The following is a 20,014-nucleotide window of genomic DNA, read 5'->3' on the forward strand; positions in this document are numbered from 1 at the left end:
CAAACACCAAAGCCAGGGAAAATCAATGGCTGTAAGTAACTGCAGCCGCAGAGCTGCAGATTGCTCTAGTGGCTGCTGCATCGATTTCAGCTCCAGCTTCTAATTGCTACAGTAGGCAAAATGAATGCTTCACTTTTGAATGTTTAAGGCTCTGTGGATTTTCCTGGAGCATGAGCTAGAGCTTTTTGTTTCCAGTGCTTCTATATATTGCTCATTTGAGCATTCTGCTAATCCCTGACCTGTGTGAAGCTTCTCCATTTCACGATTATGCTCTATCTTCCAGGATACAATGTAATTTTTAAGGACAATGACCATGGCTTAGGTGTTCTTGTTTGTCCCATGGGGCTAGGCACATTTTCAGTGAACAATCCTTGATGAACTGAATTAAATGTCAATTTAAGTTGTGGTTATTATTGAAACATTATTGGTATGAGATGAAAGACATTTTTAATCAGGAAATGAAAGCACTCAGAACCCCACTTCTGTACCACAATAATTGTATCCCTTTTTTCAAAATCTTTTATAGCTTTTGGTCATTTTCATACCCATCTTGACATAGTTGCAATCCATTCATTCATTTAACAATTCTTTGCTGAGTACTTATTAAGTATGAAGCATTAATGATCAGATATTATAGAAAATGCAATTAGGGATTGACAGTTTTGAAGATTTTATTCTCGATGTTATATCAGAATATTATACATATTATTTTATAACTTTTATAAAAGTTGGGGAAACAAACCTGGTATCTTCCTTTGCTCATAAGCCAGATGTGGTGTTACAGAGAACTAGAGACAAGTGCACTTAGACCACCCTGTAATGGGGTTTCAATGCATAGCCACTCTCATCAACTCAAACAGGTCGGGCAAGGATTGGTCTGATGGCTTTGGCTGTCAGTGGATCCATGGTAGATGGTGATGATGGCTGACACTCATCTCTTATAATTGGAAGTGCATAATAGATGAAACATTTCTTACTGTCAGAAAATGTTCACAACCAAAAATTTACATGAAAGCTAAGTTCAGACTTTCATGATTAATGCCCATATTTTGGGATTATTGAAACCTGAGAAAATAGGCCACAGAGGATTTTAACTATGTGGACATGAGAGCAAATTCAACTCTTTTACCTACCTACCCTTCCCCAAATAATCCCTATCATTGAACAAAGATATTTCTACCTAAGTTGCTTCCCTTCTTCACATCTTAGAGTGTCTGGGTTGCTCTAAACCAGCTGAGCAGGACAAAGTTGGAAAAAGCTGACAGCTATCCTAATGCTGGCCTTGGATAGTGGTGATTCAGGTGAGCATCTGAGGAAGAAACATCCAAAGCTAGTTACCTGAAGCTCAGCTTTCTCTTCTTTAGAAAGTGCTGACATTTCTGCCTGGTTGATATGTAGCCCACATGATCTTAGACGTGCAAGATTAAACAATAATGCCCTGGGAAGTCATATTCTCAGTAACTGTCATGTTGCTGTCCAAGTCGGGATTTACTTTCATTTTGGACCCTGACAAGTATTGGCTTTCCTAACCAAAGGAAGAATTAAGACATTTTCCCACATCTGTTGAGTGCAGGTACTGATCAGAGTACAGAGAATGTACTGACAATGAGGGGCAGAACTCAGAAAGAGGAAGAGGGACAGGGAAATACAGCACCACTGAGCAGCCCTACACTTAGCAGTGAAGGGAAGTCAGGCAGTTTTATGGATGACATACTAGAGGAAAAGATAGCTTTGCATGGTAAAACTTCAACAGCCCAAGAAATGTTTAGCTTTATTTTCCATAGATTGTCTACAAAGAATTAGGCATTCGTTTCAAAGTATAAAATTAGAATATTAAATATACTTTTATATAACACACTTTGGGCTGCCCAGATATTTTTATATGAGCCCCCTAAAGATTTATGTCAGTTTGTTTAAATTTTCGAGCTAAACAAGCTTATTAGATTCCTAGTGATAAAGAACTTGAGACGAAACCCAGTAAATGTCCATTTTTGTTGCATTGCATCATAAATTGCATATATTCTCACTCCAGAGAGTATATGCAGTTTTATTATCAAAATTTTATTTGTAATATACTTTTCTAGGTTAAGGAGCTCCCCACCAGGGATCTTAGTTAGCTGGTTAGATATACAGATATAGATAAATTTATAGACATTTAGGGCAAATGAGCCTAATGTGACCTTTAGATTCCATATTCTTACACTAAAATTAACAGCAGATGAGAAAGTCCCACTACAGAAAGCATTTTAGCTGATCTGATTTTTTTGTCCATCTGTCCAAAGTATTAAAAATAATTTATCTAATTCTTCCAGTTGCATGTTTTCTTTCTTTCTCATAATGTGGCATAATGTCCTGTATTTCCAGACATCATAAAGGTAGTTTGTTTCTGGCCAGTTTGAATGGTGGTTGAGTTCAGGTCTTTAAATGGGTACATACTGAGGGATGCTCAGCATGTTTAAATGCATTAGAATATTTTCTTATGGTGAGCAGAATTAGTTTCAGATTTGCTGGGTATTATACAATTAGTTTATGTGACTAAACTTTGTACATACCTTGTGGAATGTTCTCAAATACAGAAAGGATAAAAATTATTTTCTAGTTATCATGGTGTGGGTTGTTTTATCAAGTACTATTTTATACACTCACCCAAATACTTGCCTTATACCTAAAGTGAATGAGACTCTTTGAAGAATATTGAAATACTAAGAAGGAAAGACAGTGCCTGCCTTCAAGAAGATATTACTTGATTAAGAAAACAACCAAGTACTTAAATTTACTTCACTTTCAGGCAGAGTGTTGTAGGTGCTGTAAGGCTAGAGAAGAAAATCTATGAGGCTGAAAGGTGGCAGGTTCGTAGGAATCAGTTAGTCACAGACATCTGGACTAATGTCATGGAGTTCAGGGGACCAAAACACTTCTCACTGAGATCACTGGAGAAGAATTCATAGAGGAGGAGGTATGTTCATGAGCTTTCAAGACTGGATGGAATTTCTGTGGGTAAAGATGTGAGAAAGGCCATTCGAGGTGAGAGGGAATGCCATGAGCAAAGACATAGAGACAGAAGCACGTTCAGCGAGTGTTGAAAAATCCACTTTGGCTAGAGGAAAGGAAGTGGAAAATATAGGAAAGGTAGATTAGAATCAGATCATGCTGTAATATGAATGATGAATTACTTTTAAACAGAAGGAATCATCAGAGAGTTTTGAACAAAGTGGTTATATGATTACAGGTGTGCTGGGAAGGTTAATCTTTATTCATACTTAAGTACGCACTAACATTTTGACAGTCTAAGATATTTGGCTTTTGCTACAGTAGTGGCTTAGCAACAATGTGGAGAAAAATATCAAATTGCAAGCAATAGTAACTTTACTCTTACTAATATCGTTTCTAATATTCATAATTTAAGGAATATGTCAGCATAATTCTGATATGGCTTAGAATCTACATTTATGTAAAAGTGTTGTGTCCAGAATTGGTGGGTTCTTGGTCTCACTGACTTCAAGAATGAAGCTGCGGACCCTCGCGGTGAGTGTTACAGCTCTTAAGGTGGCGCGTCTGGAGTTGTTCATTCCTCCCGGTGGGTTCCTGGTCTCTCTGGCTTCAGGAGTGAAGCTGCAGACCTTCGCGGTGTTACAGCTCATAAAGGCAGTGTGGACCCAAAGAGTGAGCAGCAGCAGGATTTATTGCAAAGAGAGAAAGAACAGAGCTTCCACGGTGTGGAAGGGGACCCGAGCGGGTTGCCACTGCTGACTCGGGAAGCCTGCTTTTGTTCTCTTATCTGGCCCCACGGACATCCTGCTGATTGGTAGAGCCCAGCGGTCTGTTTGGTGCGTTTACAATCCCTGAGCTAGACACAAAGGTTCTCCACGTCCCCACTAGATTAACTAGATACAGAGTGTGGACACAAAGGTTCTCCAAGGCCCCACCAGAGTAGCTAGATACAGAGTGATGACTGGTGCATTCACAAACCCTGAGCTAGACACAGGGTGCTGACTGGTGTGTTTACAAACCTTGAGCTAGATACAGAGTGCCGAGTGGTGTATTTACAATCCTTTAGCTAGACATAAAGGTTCTCCACGTCTCCACCAAACTCGGGAGCCCAGCTGGCTTCACTCAGTAGATCCCGCACCGGGGCTGCAGGTGGAGCTGCCTGCCAGTCCCGCGCAGTGCGCGCGCACTCCTCAGCGGTTGGGTGGTCAATGGGACTGGGCGCCCTGGAGCAGGGGGCGGCGCTCTTCGGGGAGACTCGGCTGCACAGGAGCCCACGGAGGGCGGGGGAGGCTCAGGCATGGCAGGCTGCAGGTCCCGAGCCCAGCCCCGCAGGAGGGCAGCTAAGGCACGGCGAGAAATTGAGCACAGCAGCTGCTGGCCCAGGTGCTAAGCCCCTCATTGCCCGGGGCCGGTGGGGCTGGCCGGCCACTACGAGTGCGGGGTCCGCCGAGCCCACGCCCACCCGGAACTCGCGCTTGCCCACAAGAACCGCGCGCAGCCCTTGTTCCCGGCCGCGCCTCTCCCTCCACACCTCCCCGCAAGCTGAGGGAGCCGGCTCCGGCCTTGGCCAGCCCAGAAAGGGGCTCCTACAGTGCAGCGGCGGGCTGAAGGGCTCCTTAAGTGCCGCCAAAGTGGGAGCCCACCCAGGTAGAGGAGGCCCGGAGAGCGAGCGAGGGCTTTGAGGACTGCCAGCACGCTGTCATCTCTCAGTGTCTTAGTGAGTAAATTTTTACTTTATTGAAATTGTATTGGAGACTTTTAATAATGTGCTTTTATGATGCGTTTAGACTATGACTTGTTTTGAAGATTTTATGTTAGTAATTAAGAGCATGATCGTACAACCTGTAATCAATCTTCTGGATAATTTCTCCAGGTGTCATCAATAAGGGAATTATAATAGAAACAGTATTCATTTTGTAGAAATCAGTTATTTCTTTTCTTGATTATCGTGGTTTTACTGTAAAATGGACATGCTCTTTCAATATCTCTCTTTTCCATTTTTGTTTTGGTTATTTTTAATTTTACGCATATTACATCATTTTGAAAACCAGCAGTTCTATGAATGAACATTTTTTATTTGTGTTGATAAGGGATCTTTTTTCTGAGACCAATTCATTTACTTCTCAGAGTAAATGAAATTTGTGACTGCAGTTTCAAATTGAAGGAAGAACACATTTATTTAATGAATATATGAATAATTAAACTTTGAGGAAAACATGTTTACAAATGCATTTATTTGTGCCTGGACATCCACTTTAGGTAGGGAGGTATGTTTAACAAGTGAAATTACTCACTAACTCCATTGTGAACAATATTTTCTAATACAACTGAAATCATTAGACCTATGCATTGATTTATTTTTCTGTGGGCAGGGTAGCAAGGCTGGTGGAAGACATACACATGAAATCTTATGATAAAATTAGCCTCAACCTTTATTATCAAGTATCTATATCAATAAGGTAGGTTTGCACTGAGAGCCCCTGTCAGAATTCTAGACAAAGCACTGGTGCTGCAGTTTAAGCCATGTAACCTGGGCACCATGTCACATTATGTTGATAATTGATTCCAACTGCAGAAAAGGAGTCTCATGCTGCCTCTTGAATCAAATCTCAAAGTGTATGCTAAGAAGCCTAGATTCAGGCAGCCACTTTTTTCCAACAAATATTTATGGGGTGCCTACAATATGTTTGCCCCTGACCCCACTCACATGCCTATTTTACCTGCCTTGAGGGGAAAAATGGAAGAAATAAAAACCATGGATGATTGAAAGTGTGTGTTCCCATATTCAATAGGGGTAATAGGGATATGGGTCTCCTTCGAGGAGAACAGTAAAGAGACAGTGCGTATAACTGTCTAGGGCATCATCTTTTTATTTATTTATTTTTTTTGAGACCGAGTCTCACTCTGTCACCCAGGCTGGAGTGCAATGGTGCAATCTCAGCTCACTGCAACATCCTCCTGTGGGGTTCAAGCGATTCTCCTGCCTCAGACTCCCAAGTAGCTGGGATTACAGGCTCCTGCCACCATGCCCGGCTAATTATTGTAGTTTTAATAGAAACGGGGTTTTACCATGTTGGTCAGGCTGGTCTCGAACTCCTGACCTCAGGTGATCCACCTGCCTGGGACTCCCAAAGTGCTCTGATTACAGGTGTGAGCCACCACGCCTGGTGTAGGGTGTCATCTTTTATGACAAAGCAATTTGCTGATCTTGACACAAAATCAGATGATTTTTGAGGAGACACAAGAGTAAAAACTAAAAATAAATAAATAAATAAAAATAAATCCTGACTTGTCTACTCCTTGATACTGTTTACATTACCATCATTTGATCTAAACCCTTATAATAGAAACGTATACTTTCTTTCATAGCTTGGAACTACTCTTCCTGATCCATAATATATGCCTCCAGAAGTTTATCAATAGCCATATATATAATAAAACTGCCCCTTTGTCTAGAGGGTATATAGAAACTACTTCTATATCCAGAGTATATATAGTTCCTATGTAGAATTAGGAGACACTACTAAAATTCATCTAAACCAATTGGAAATAGGGACTCAAAGATTCTAGTGCATCATCTGATATAATCTCTTAAATCTCTGGAACTATGGTGCATTCATCTTCCTCCATGCGGAATAAATAGCAGAGAAAGCTGCAGAGAGAGATAAGAATGAAGCAGCTCTGTTTGGAGCCCTAGCTGCACACCTGCTCATGGTTCAGTGAAGCATGCCTGTATCCTGCGAGTTCTAACTAATATATCCCTTTAACGTCAGCTTAAGAGCTAGATCCCGTTAGAAAAGCAGATCTCTGTAGGCATGGGAGGTAGAGAGGAAAGGCAGCTATGTCATTATTGTGATATAGACTCATCCAATCTTAAAACTGCAATAATTTTTAAAGAGCTTCTACTTTAGCCTCATTTTATTGGCAGTGATATTGAAGCTAAAAAAGAGGAAACACATTTTACCAGGTTAGACCATTAACAAGTCATTGTCAGTGTCAGAATTTGGATCTTATTTCAACAAGTTCCCACATATATGCCATGTGAGGGAAACGTCTGAAAATGATACTGTGATATATGCACCTTTACAAGCAGTTCCATAACAAGTATCCCACATCAAATTACATGCATTCGTGTATTATGCCTTATTCGAATAGATTTTAACATTCTCTCTTTTTTTCTACAAAATGTGTATTAATGAAAAGCATTATTTCCATTTGTGTGGGTTGCTTATATAACTTTTGTTTCCCTTTAACTTATTCTGTGCATAGGAGATTCATTATCTCTTCCACTTCCTTGTACAAGCTGCTTAATCAGTTGTTTTGCTCTGAGCTCAGCAGGGCCTTCCCAATTGTTCCACAATCTATCTCTTATCCTGTGGTGAAAATTTTATTCTTCCCCAAGGTCCTTACGCAACCCCTTTCTTGGTGATTACAAACACACTGTTTTCTTTACACAAACAAAGTGAAGCCTCTAAGGGATAAATTCCACTCACTTCTCTCACACTTCACATTTAAAAATGTCTTCCATTTTCTCTTTACTCAATGTCACTTGAGTCTTTTTTTTTTCTTCTAATGCTAAAATGTATCACTGTGGTCTCCTTCCCATAGATTCCTACATCTTCCTTGGTTATGATGCATTGATCAGCCCCTTCCTAGGAACTTCACCCTTTCACCTCTCACTGGTTGCTGTCTCCACATACAAAAATGGTTAAGATTCTCCATTCTATGAAAACCTGCCTTAAATTTTCCCTTAAGTTGTACCGTTAAATTGACATGCTTTCTCCATTTCACACCTACATTGACTGCTCTTAATTCCCTTGTGTGCAAACATTTCTTAAATGTTTCTGCTTGGTGTTTGCCTCGACGGATCTGCTCAATCATCTCTTAAATATCCACCAGAATTTTCTGATTGATGAATCTAGCAGCCTCTTTTTATTATGTTCCCTTTTTAAACTCTGCAAAACTTTTGAAATTATTGACCATCCCGTTCTTCTTTCCTCCAATAGCTTAGTGACATGGGCTCTGGTTTCTACACATCGATTAAGTAGGTATTTGCAAGGTTACAACCTTGACTTTTTCTCTTATCCACATGAATCAGACTAGTGTAAAACTTGAGTACGAGCTTAGGAGTAGGCTACACTGGCCATTTATTAAGTGGTGTGTCCTTTAGTAGTTACATAATATCTCTATGACTTAGCATCCATGATCTGTAAGATGAGGTGAAAAATAATTGCTTACATTTTAGTGAACACTTATGATGTGCCAGGTACTGTTATAAACACTTTATATGCGTTAAGTTACTTCTTATCACAGCTTTAGGGGGTTATTATCAGAACACTGAAACACAGAGAAGTTAAATAATTCGCCCCAAATGACATGGATATTAAACAGCTGAGACAGGATTTGAATATAGGTAGTTCAGCCCCCAGTGTTAATTGCTACATTATGCTGCTCCTCAATAATGATATTCTTTACTCATAGGATTTATATGCAATTTAAATAAAATAATGCATGTAAAGCTCTTAGTGTAGTTACTGCAGAAATTAAATGCCTAGATAATGTTAACTCAATGTTTCTTTTATTGTTAATTTTTCTTTTGGTGGGTTACTTTGGTGGGTTATACTTACTTTTCTGCAGTTGAACATCAAAATATATATCTCTAGCTCATATTTATATCCTTAGATACCTAATTATATATTTTTATCCAGTTGTAAGCTGTGGACCTAAAATCAGCTTATACAAAATTGAACAGGTCCTGCTGCTTCCGTTTTTTTGAACTTATGATCCTTATCTCAGTAAATGATACCATCGTCTTTCTAGGCCCCTGAGCTTAAACTTTGGAGTCATCATTACATGTGTATCCTTCCTCTCATTTTCATAATTAATACACAACCAGTGCCTGCCTATAACTCTGAAATATTTTGGAATTTTTCCATTTTCTACTAGTGCCAGTTTATCTAATTAAGTGCTCATCATATGTTAGCTAGATTATTTCAATATCTCCCTGAAGTATCCTTGTCTTTATCATGTCTTCTATTTGACAACCAGATTAATTTCAAATCTTTGGGTAGTAAACATTTCTTGAACTGTGGGTCTAAACCAAATCCCAGTGGGAGCCTAATGTGAAGAGAGACACAAAACAGAACTATTCAAACTGACTTGGGGATCTGGAATTGGAATTGAAGCCAAGGGCTCTCTTATTTTCCTCTGTTCTTGTCTCCTCTGAGTTGATTTTTGAGTGGTATCTGTAAAGCTCAGAGGGCATGATTTGAAAAGTTTTCTTCTAAAACCGACTTAATCATAATGTTCTTCTGCATAAACCATTTGTTAATATGGCACTTGAAGGCCTTTACAGTTTTTCTCAAAGTACGTTTTCAGTCTTATCCACTGCCATTTGCATCTCATGCAGCCACATTTGCTATTTATGATTCTTTGACGATCCCATTCACTCTCACATTTTCATTCCTTTGATTATCGGTTTGGGCTTCCTGAAATTCTCTCTTCATTTTCTGCCTCATTTAGTTTTATTTATTCCTAAAGATTTGCCTTAAATGTCACCTCATTTATATAATATTTACAGAATATCACAATCAAACTAAATTATCTCCTTTGTACTCTATGAATTTTGGATTTGACATATTAAAGATTGAATCACTATCTTTTTATTAGAATTCCCTGTGTATATGTCTGTTCCTCCTGCTCCTGAGTTCTGGTGGCTCAGAGAATGTGTTGTTTGTTGTATCCTCAATAATTACCTGATATCCAAGGGCTTGGACTATAGCTGTTTAATGAACTGAAATAACTGGACCCCTTTACCATCAACATTTGGGCGTCAAGGATAGGTACTGCTTGCTTTCTTTGCCTTTTTGACTGGTTATGTTTGAAGCCTGACAGATCTTGTTTCAAATTTCTCTTTATCAGATATCATTGGTAGTGTTCCTACTCCATATATTCTGATACATGATTTCTTTTTTATCTAAGCTCTTTTCATTTTCATTACTGGTTTTTGCTCTTATATCCATCCATGTGTCCATCCATCCATCCATCCATCCTTCCATCCTCAGTTTATTCATTCTTAGAAGACTTACACCACCCATTTTCCTTAGGTAGTCTTCCCTGATCACACATAGGGGTCTATTCATCCTGCTAATATCTGCAGCTCCAACTGTATCTGCCATACTTTAAATCCACCAACAATATCTTGTTTTATAATCATATATATTTGCAATATTTTCCCTAACTAGAATCTAAGTCCTTTAATAACAAAGACCATAAATGTGTACTCTCATTGTATCTCTCATAGTTCATGGTTGAAATTTGTGACCTTCTTTGCCTTTGTTGTATCACCTTTCCTTAGATCAGATCTTACCATGGTGAGAAAAGAAGCTTATATTTATAGTCAATAAATTTCCAACCCTATGTGATTTTCTGTTATTAAATATTTTTCTCTCCATTGATAAATATTTTATTAAAGATCAACAAGCTGTTTACTCCCATCCACACCCCTATCCCCAGATAGGATGTTCTATCTTAAAAGATTCTGATGTGTCTGTCTTCTGGATAGTTCCAAATAACAGATCCAGCGTATCACAAGAAGACAGCTCACAGCAGGGTTCTGACTGTGCTATCTAACTGTGGGTACTGTGCTATAGGTCTCTTCTAAAGAACTTGCTTGAAACTTTCAAATGTTGCCTTAGAGGAACATTCCCAAATTACATGTTTTAGATGTTATGCTAAAAGGTTTTCACAGTTAAATACATTTTGCAAGCAGTATCCTAAACAAGATAAAAATATTACTTTACTGCAGTACATCTTAGAGCCAGCATTATGCTAATGTACTGAATATACCAATGTGGGAAAAAGTATGCAGCATTTTCTAAAATTGTTTGACCATGGGAAGCTATTTTTCAGAGATTCTCTCATTTCATGGACTGGAATTGAGAAAAATGTTCTTGGGAAACACTGCATGAAGAATTCAATCCTTTGCCACACTACAAATTTTAACAGCTGGATGAGTTCTATTTTCTTTTTGTTGTTTTGTTTTGATGTGGATGAACCTATGGAGGTCCAGAGAGAATACAGTTTACTTGCTAAGGATCAAATGGCTAGTTAGCAGCATAATTGTGGTTAAAATACCTGCTTTATTCTTTCACTCACATCGCTAAGGTAGCTTACATCCCTAAATAGGCCCCCCTTCTTGATCTATACCCAGTTCTTCTGCTTCCCTGAGGCAGGTTAATTTCAAAGTTCTCTCTTGACCTACGCTAACCTCTTGTAGTCCTCTTAACTGGGAGTTGCAGGTTATTTCTCATTGACAATAGCTTCAAATAATCCAGCTTTGCTGCTTTCCATATTGCAAAAATGTACTTACACAAATCAAATTCCTGGAATAGTACAATTCCTCGAAGCAAGCTAAATCTTAGTAGTAGTCCTAGGTTATATATTTATTAGAGAATGATTGCTTTTAACTGTGTTGGCTCCGGGAACATTGTCATAAAGCAGAAGAATTTGTACGTTTGGTCTAAGATTTAAGAAAGACCCTAAAAACGTTAATAGGTATGTTCTGCAATAAAGCTAATATAAACACATCTGCTTTTACTGTGTTTTGCTATCAGTTTGAAGAATTTAGGTCTTCTATCTAATTTAGACTTAAGACCCTTTCCACTGAGAAGTCTTTATTATCCTTTGCTCATTTATTTTATAGGAGGGACTGTCCATGGAGAAGGATATTTGAAGAAACATGTGTCTTTGTCCTCTTCATCTCCATCCCACCCTAGAATGATTTCACTGGGAAGGCAATGTAGATGTTGTATTCCCTATTATTTATTGACATTTTTGAACTCCATATGCCCCAGTGGATTGGACAGATGGATTTTCAGTTTCCAGGAAATAAACCCTTGGGGCATGGTCTTCAGTGGTGAAAGAGGCCCAATATTTTCCATTGTCTCTGATTGTGACTGGTGGATAAATCACATTATGGTGCCTCTCATGAAGGGGAAATGGGAAGCCCAGGCTGGCCTCAGATCTCAGTTGCTGCACCCAGTTCTTCTGCTTCCTTGAGCCTGGCTTAGTTTCAAGGTTTTCTCTTGACCCAAGTTAAACTCATGGGAACTACTGGGCCTCTTCCACAGTTGGAGAGCTTGCCCCATAGGCTTATTTCTTGGAAACTAAAAAGCATAATTGGGGAGTTAGTGGGCATTGGGCATTCATTAATACGAATCACCTTTTGTCTCCAATTTATTCCTGGTGCCTCTTCTCTGCTGATTCAATGCTGAATGTCAGGCGGATGATTAAATGTCGCCTGGACCACCCAAACCCCTGTATATATAGACAATTGTGGATCAGAATGCAGGTGGGGAGAAGACTGACTGATACAGATTTTATAAGGCTTGAAACTTATCTATTTTGGGGATCTGCTTAAGAAAAAATGCAAAATGAGATGTAAACATAAATATTAATTTAGAATAAAAAACAAATTATAATACATAAATTTTTAAAGTTGAGAACTATTTATTATTAATTAGCTGCCTGACTTCTATTTTTCTTTCTTCATTTGGATAAGTACTATTTGATTATCTTTTCATATAATATTTTATAATATCTATAGAGAGAATAAAAATGTTGCTCAGTCTTTTTCTCAATCATAGTTAATTAAATTTTCAAAATTATCGATCAGAAATAATTCTAGTAATGGTATCTAAATTTGGGGGTTCATTTTCAAATTTCGAAAAAGCTCTGTCATATATCTTTCATTCATAAGTTATAAGATTTGGGAGAATTTTCTGTAAACTAGCTTCCAGCTCTGTACATGTCAAACCTTGCCCCTGCTCCATTACCCACTTAATTTCAGTATCTGGTGCTACAGACAGAGTCCTATCAGCACACAAACACTACCCTATACCTTCTTGTCAAGACACGGGGTCAACTGGCACAACTGGTGGTAGTAGCATCCCTGGAAGCCATTTCTGTACAGAAATGGCCAACTATCACTCATCTGTTTATGGAAGTGATTGCAAACCACACCACTAAATTTCTTTAAAACCAAGCTAAACGTGTTGCAAATTTAATTTCCTACTCAATACCTGAGAAGAAGTGTGACAGCAATAAAGTTAAGTGGAAAGTCAGTGGTGTTCACTGCTGCTAAAACGTGTTTATTCTGCAAATTATGTGAAATCATGTAACTGATAGAATTCATTGTTTGCCTCCTTCAAGCCTTAAGGGGCCTGTGCAAGTGAGAGCCCTGGAAGATTCAATATTAAAGTAAATCTTCTTATGAGCAGAAGTCTTGTCATTGCAGAAACCAAAAATCTTTGAAGGCATTATTTCTAACTTAAGGAATGAGTTAGGTTTTTAACTGAAGAATAGCCATGTACCTATTTTTTTTTTTTTTTTTGAGACAGAGTCTCGCTCTGTCGCCCGGGCTGGAGTGCAGTGGCGCAATCTCGGCTCACTGCAAGCTCCGCCTCCCGGGTTCACGCCATTCTCCTGCCTCAGCCTCCCGAGTAGCTGGGACTACAGGCGCCCGCCACCGCGCCCGGCTAATTTTTTGTATTTTTTAGTAGAGACGGGGTTTCACCGTGGTCTCGATCTCCTGACCTCGTGATCCGCCCGCCTCGGCCTCCCAAAGTGCTGGGATTACAAGCGTGAGCCACCGCGCCCGGCCTGTACCTATTTTTAAATCAAAACGTTTCCTAATGATCTCCTACTGTAGAAACAAAATTTAAGATGGAAATTATTTCCTGGAGCTTTAAACTCTTAAAATAACAACACTAATCATTACTTAGTTACCACTTACATGTGCTAGCACTTAACATATGTGATTTCTAATATCACAAAAACCCTATAAAACTGGGAGAACACAAACAGCAATAGGCCGTCTAAAAATTCTTGTTAGGGAAAATAGATTTATGGAATAAAGCTTATACATTTATACAGAGTTGCTTGATTTAAATTTCAAAGGTAAGTTGGGTTCTGATAGACAAATCAATTTCTAAAGATTAAACAGGGATTCAGAGTAAGGCAATCTCTCAGATGTGTTAAAATTTAACAGGAAGTAGGGCTGAGATGCAGTTCTGTTTTTCTTTGGGGATAAACCATCTAGCTGTGATGGATTTGTTGTATGTGTGATTAATATTGCATGTGTTTGTGCTTTTCTGTATCTGCAGAAATGTGTAAGGACAATCAAAACCTTCCATTAGCTTGTCCTTCAGCCTCCTGTCCTTAACAGTATTTCACTTTTATTTTTCTGTTTTTTTCTCCAGCTTTATTCAGGTATGATAGACAAATAGAAGTATATATATTTAACATGTACAGTATGGTGTTTTGATATAAATATTCCTTGTGCAATGGTTCTACAATCAAGCTAATTAACATATCATTATTTCACATAGTTACTATTGTGTGTGTGTGTGTGTGTGTGTGTGGTGAGAATACTTAAGACCTACTCTCTTAGCAAATTTCAAGTAAACAATACATTACCATTAACTGTAGTTGCCATGCTGTACTTTAGATCTTTACGATTTATTCATCTTACAGCTGAAGGTTATGGATGCAGTCCATTTCCATCACTTCCTCCATTCCCTGCCAATCACCATTGTACTGTGTTTCTCCAAGTTTGATCTTTGAAGATTCCACATATAAATGATATCATAAAATATTTGTCTTTCTGTGCCTGGCTTATTTCACTTAGTATAACCTCCTCCAGTTTCATCCATGTTGTCACAACAGAATTTCCTTTTTTAAAAAAAGGCTGAATAATATTCCATTATGTATACATGGTATGATTTCTTCATCTGCTCATCTGCAGATGGATGTTTTGTTTGTTATCATGTTTTTGTTATTGTGAATAATGTTGCAATTAACATGGGACTGCATATATTTCTTGGAGATATTGATTTTATTTCTTTTGGATATATACCCAGAAGTTGTTTGCTGGGTCATATAGCAGTTCTACTTTTAAATTTTTTTGAGGAAATTTCAAACTGTTTACCACAATGGCTGTACCAATTTACATTCCTACTGACAGTGTACAAGGGTTCCCTTTTCCTTTACACTTTCAGCAGCGTTCATGATCTTTTGACGTTTTGATCCTGACCATCCGCACAAGTGTGAGGTGATATCTGACTGTGGTTTTGATTTTCATTTCTCTGATGACTAGTGATGTTGAGTGCCTTTTCCTATGTCTGTTGGCCATTTTTATGTCTTCCTTGGAAAAGTATCTGTGTTTTGGAGGAGTTTCATCTCTTTTGTAATTCTACTTAATATCGTCATTTGATTTTCAATTTGTAGCCTGTTGGAATAATGTTTCTACTCCTTTATGTCTGAATAAAATATGTATTTCAACTATATAAACTGTCTTCTGATTAACTTGATCTTGTTAATCAATTGCAAAAATCATAAGAAAGACATTTGCTTCATTTATCAGATAAGTGAAAATGTACTAATACCTTATTTTTTCAGTCAAGCCTTTCAGGAATAGATAATTCCGTGAACAGAACTGTAAAACTAATATATAACTAACACCTTGAATAAGCAAGACTTGTTGATATTTAAGTGGTTTTGGTGAGAAACTGTCTAGAGTCATTAAACATTACCTTACTTTAACAAACAGTAGGAAACTAAGAACTAATAGAAACTAGGAATCTTGACTAGTTTCCTTGCCTAGAGGAATCATTATAAGTAACTATTATACTCTCATGTCACATGTGAGTGCTCTGGTAGCTGGATGTGCAGTTTTTGAGTGTGAGGAGCTATTAAGGTAACTACTAGACTTCTGTATGTTTCTGGTTATTTTCCTCATTTCCAGCTAATATTTCTTCTTGTGTGGGTCCTCAAAAGACTATTACAAACTTTGCTTGTTAAAGGATTAAACTTGATATCACATGAAGCATTACTAAGTCTTTTGCTCTGAATATGGTGTCACTGTTCCCCAAAAATATCATGGACTTTATCATAGTTTGCCCCCTGCTGCGGAGCTGTTTGCAGATCTGTGGCCATGTTCCTGTGACTAAGATTGCCAGACACTGGAGGCATTACTGGCTAGTGCTTGAGGGATATTAGAATTTTTTTTTGTCTGAATTAGAAATATCCCTTGAGTTTACTCATGTTCATGCTCTTGCATGACTGTGCTTTCGACAACTCCTCCCTTTCTTGGGAATGCTCTTCATCTTCCAATATATTGGAGCCAAGCCCACTTATCCTTTAGGATTCAACTTCACTGTCACTCCACTCTGCGTAGCCTTCTGTGTTACTCTCCTCTCCTCCCAGGAATGGTGTTTTTTGTCATCTATAAAACTTCTCTATTTTAAAACTTACTATAATTAATATTTTCCTTCTCCACTGAAGAGTGAGATCCTTGAGGGAAGAAGAGAAGAAACCATGTTTTATTCATTTTTTGCATCCCTGTCTGTTGGTCTAATGCCTGTCACACTCAGACCCTCAATAAATACCACTATTTATTGAAGAATAAATAATGAAAGAAATAAATAGTTGATTAGCTTGATTGTGGAAATTATTATACAAAGAAGACATATAAAATGAACTTTCCATTAATTCCTGCAATAAATGTGACTTAAGGAATATTATCAAAAGCAAATAAATTACATTGACAGTTCCCTTAAGCAGTTGGAATATCCGATTTAGGATCTGTTACTGCTCATTAGACAAGCTGAGATCTGCTTTAATCATGGGTCTCCTTTGCTTACCTTAAAAACTGACTTCATACCCACACAGCTGCCTGTGTCCATGGCAACTGAAATGCATGAATACTGGTTCTGAAACATAATCTCTCTAGAAAGTCAGGCCCTCTATTAAAACTGTAGGTTGCATTTGTATCTTCCAAGACAGGTATTATCACAAGCTTGCATAGGTATCTGTTTCCACTAGGCAATGGTGATTTCATACATCATCTTGTTTACAAAGTTTCCACTTGGAGCATAGTGAGCTGTTGATAGAGCTTTTGTGGTGGGAACCCAGGAGCACATCAGTTGCGGAGACAACCACCAATAGTGAGGGTATAGCCCATGGCATTTTCTTTATGTGTCACGTGGTATTATAATTTCTTTGCCCCAGTTTAATAAAGATGGCAATGCAATCTGTGCTTTCTGTAGACTTCTGGAGGCGAAGACAGCATCGTATGTCCATGTCCCTCAGTGAAAGGATTCTATGTGGTAATGGCTCCTACGTGAAGATGGAGATCCTATTCTTCAATGTTGTTAACCCAATCTTATGAGGAAATTAAGATTTAAAGTGATATAGTGACTTGGTCAATATATGCTACAAAATGACAGAGGTATGGCTGAAACCACAACCTTTTAATGTGAGATGTGACACTCATCCTTTTGTTGCATTTTCCTCCTGTTTATAATTTATAAGAACATGAATTTAATGAAACTGGGTGGAAGCATGGTTTTTATATCCTGCACTAGTAGATTTGAAATAAATATCTATCTCAAGTTTGAATGAGAAAAATGTGTATTTTGTTCTCAGAGCAATCTAAGACTAAAATGGAGGATTTCAGGGATTCTAGAAGATAATATCTTAGCTGTGGTTTTCAGTTTATGGTAACATTAAATTCATGCTACCCATAATAAATTGTGGATCCCAGTTCAGAAAAATATCCCATGCTCCTCTAAGTCAGATCCTTTGATTTCAAGGAGAAAAGGATGTCATTTTATAGCAATTCTCCATATCTCCATGGAGGGATGTCTTATCACACAATGTAGGCGTGAGGGACCAGAGTGTGAGGAAAAGAGATTAAGCTAGGGAAATCTGACTGACTATTATTTTAACCTGGGTAGTGAGTGAATTATTTTAACCTGGGTAGTGAGTGAATTCTCTTCTTTGTGGATTTTATATTTTATCAGCTCTGCTCTCATATAAGGACTTTAAATTAGATCCTTACTATGACTAGTAAAAAGTTGAGTTTTTAAAAAAGAACTCCGTCTTTACTTGCTGTCCCCCAGCTTAACTTAGCTTCACTAAATGCCTTCTTGAGAAAGCAGAACTACCCTTCTGGTTGAGGTAGGCAAGAGGAAGGAAGCTTCCTGGGGCTTAGAAAGCATTGGCTCCTTTATTCCTAACTTTTGGTGAACTAGTAGAATTGGCACTTAACTTCTGCCACTATTTCTTTTCTTTTTTTTTTTCCTTAAATTCTATTTTAGCCCGGGCGCGGTGGCTCACGCCTGTAATCCCAGCACTTTGGGAGGCTGAGGCGGGTGGATCACGAGGTCAGGAGATCGAGACCATCCTGGCTAACATGGCGAAACCCCGTCTCTACTAAAAATACAAAAAGCTGGGCATGGTGCTGGGTGCCTGTAGTCCCAGCTACTGGGGAGGCTGAGGCAGGAGAATGGCATGAATCCGGGAGGCGGAGCTTGCAGTGAGCTGAGATTGTGCCACTGCACTCCAGCCTGGGCGACAGAGCGAGACTCTGTCTCAAAAAAAAAAAAAAAAAAAAAATTCTATTTTAGATAGGAAAACTATGCAATCAGAGAGTATCCAGTGACAATAAGCTTCTCTACTACCCATTTTGTTCAGACATCGAGTCTCTTTCTCCAGAGAAAAATTGTTACTAGTTTCTGGTAACCATTTACCTGAGATACTCTGTAGAGGGTAAGGGAAGGTTTATGACTGTCTTCACAGAGCTAAGTCCTAAAGGATGGACAGGTACCTACAAGAGAGGGAGCAACATTCCAGGCAGGGAGTAACATGTGCAAAACACTGACATATGAGGTTATAGTTACATGGCAAACCTAATGCTCCAAAATTCCTTTTACTGGGCACATTATTTCTTCATCTTCCCTCTGCTTAAAGTAGTTTTGCCTCTTCTTGAACTTCATATAAATGGAATCATTCAGTATGTACTCTTTTGCTTTATCACTTTGTTCACTCCACATTTTGCCTATTTCTTATTGTTGTCATGTTTAGCAGTAGTTAATTCATTTCAGTGTTGTGCAATATTCTATTGTATGAATGTAACAAAATTTATTCATCCATTTTCTTGATATTGGACATTTAATCTATATTAGAACTTCCATCACACTGCCCTGTATTAACCAGTTCACACTTGTTTCTCTGACAGATCTTGTGTAGTTTTTGAGAGCATACCTCTTTCCAGAAAGAAATTCAATATCGGTTTGATACTGGGAAACTGGAAGGTGATGCCCCAACTTCATTGCTCTTTCCTTTGGTCTTGATGACTGTGACAGTACAGATGATGTGGTTTCAGATCATATCCATGCTATTATGCCTACCTATTTGTATTGCCAATGACCAAATAATTTTTATATCTTTAAAGATTTCATTCCGGTGATTCAAAAACCATATTTTCACCAAATTTGTGGATAAAAGGCTGTCTTTTACATTATCCTGTTTAAATTCTAAGAGCAGTGATATCACAGAGACCACCAGCACTTGTGCCAATTTTTCTCCATGGGAAATACTTTGCTGAAGTCTGCATGGACTATCTAGCTATTAGGAGCTACATTCTTTTGTCTCTACAAAGGCCTTGACTAGAGATCAGAAGTTATATAAAATCATGTCCACGTTACTATCCTGCATTTAGACTTACAACTCCCAGTAATTTCTGCAAAGCATTTCTTCTGCAAATTGGTAAGAGGAAAGAGTTTTTGTATTTCCAGGTTGGGTCCTGCAGCTAGGGCCTTCTGATGTGGTGACAGAGGCAGCTATCCTGGGTGGGCCTGTCACTGGAAGGGATGAGTCTGCAGGAATCTCTGCTCAAAGCATTTCCCGAGTTGTGCCCTCCTGGCAAACCCAGCAGCTTTCTTAGTAGGCCCATCTATCCTCAGAAATGCTTTTCAGCCTTCTAGACAAATCAAATTCCCTCCCCACTTCCTATAACGGCAGCTGCATGAATAAAAGCAAACCCAGCTAGCTTTCTAGCATGATAAAATATCTGGAGACAAAAACACCAAGGAGTTTATGCAAATGAAACCACAAAAATATTGAAGTACAAAGTGAGCTGATGTGTTATCAGAACTCAAAAGGTCATATCTAGGTGGTC

The 20,014-nt window shown here is 38.4% G+C and overlaps 1 long non-coding RNA gene across 1 annotated transcript in view; it reads left to right on the forward strand.

The window, feature by feature from the left end:
* The first annotated feature begins 4,208 nt into the window (after positions 1-4,208).
* LOC134733473 (uncharacterized) overlaps positions 4,209-20,014 on the forward strand; it is a 334,015-nt gene continuing 318,209 nt past the window's right edge. The window contains exon 1 of the long non-coding RNA XR_010116957.1: positions 4,209-4,708. This is a non-coding gene — a long non-coding RNA (uncharacterized lncRNA). The remainder of the gene's footprint in view (positions 4,709-20,014) is intronic.

Source organism: Symphalangus syndactylus, chromosome 18 (assembly GCF_028878055.3).
Source record: "Symphalangus syndactylus isolate Jambi chromosome 18, NHGRI_mSymSyn1-v2.1_pri, whole genome shotgun sequence".
Lineage (NCBI taxonomy): Eukaryota > Metazoa > Chordata > Mammalia > Primates > Hylobatidae > Symphalangus > Symphalangus syndactylus.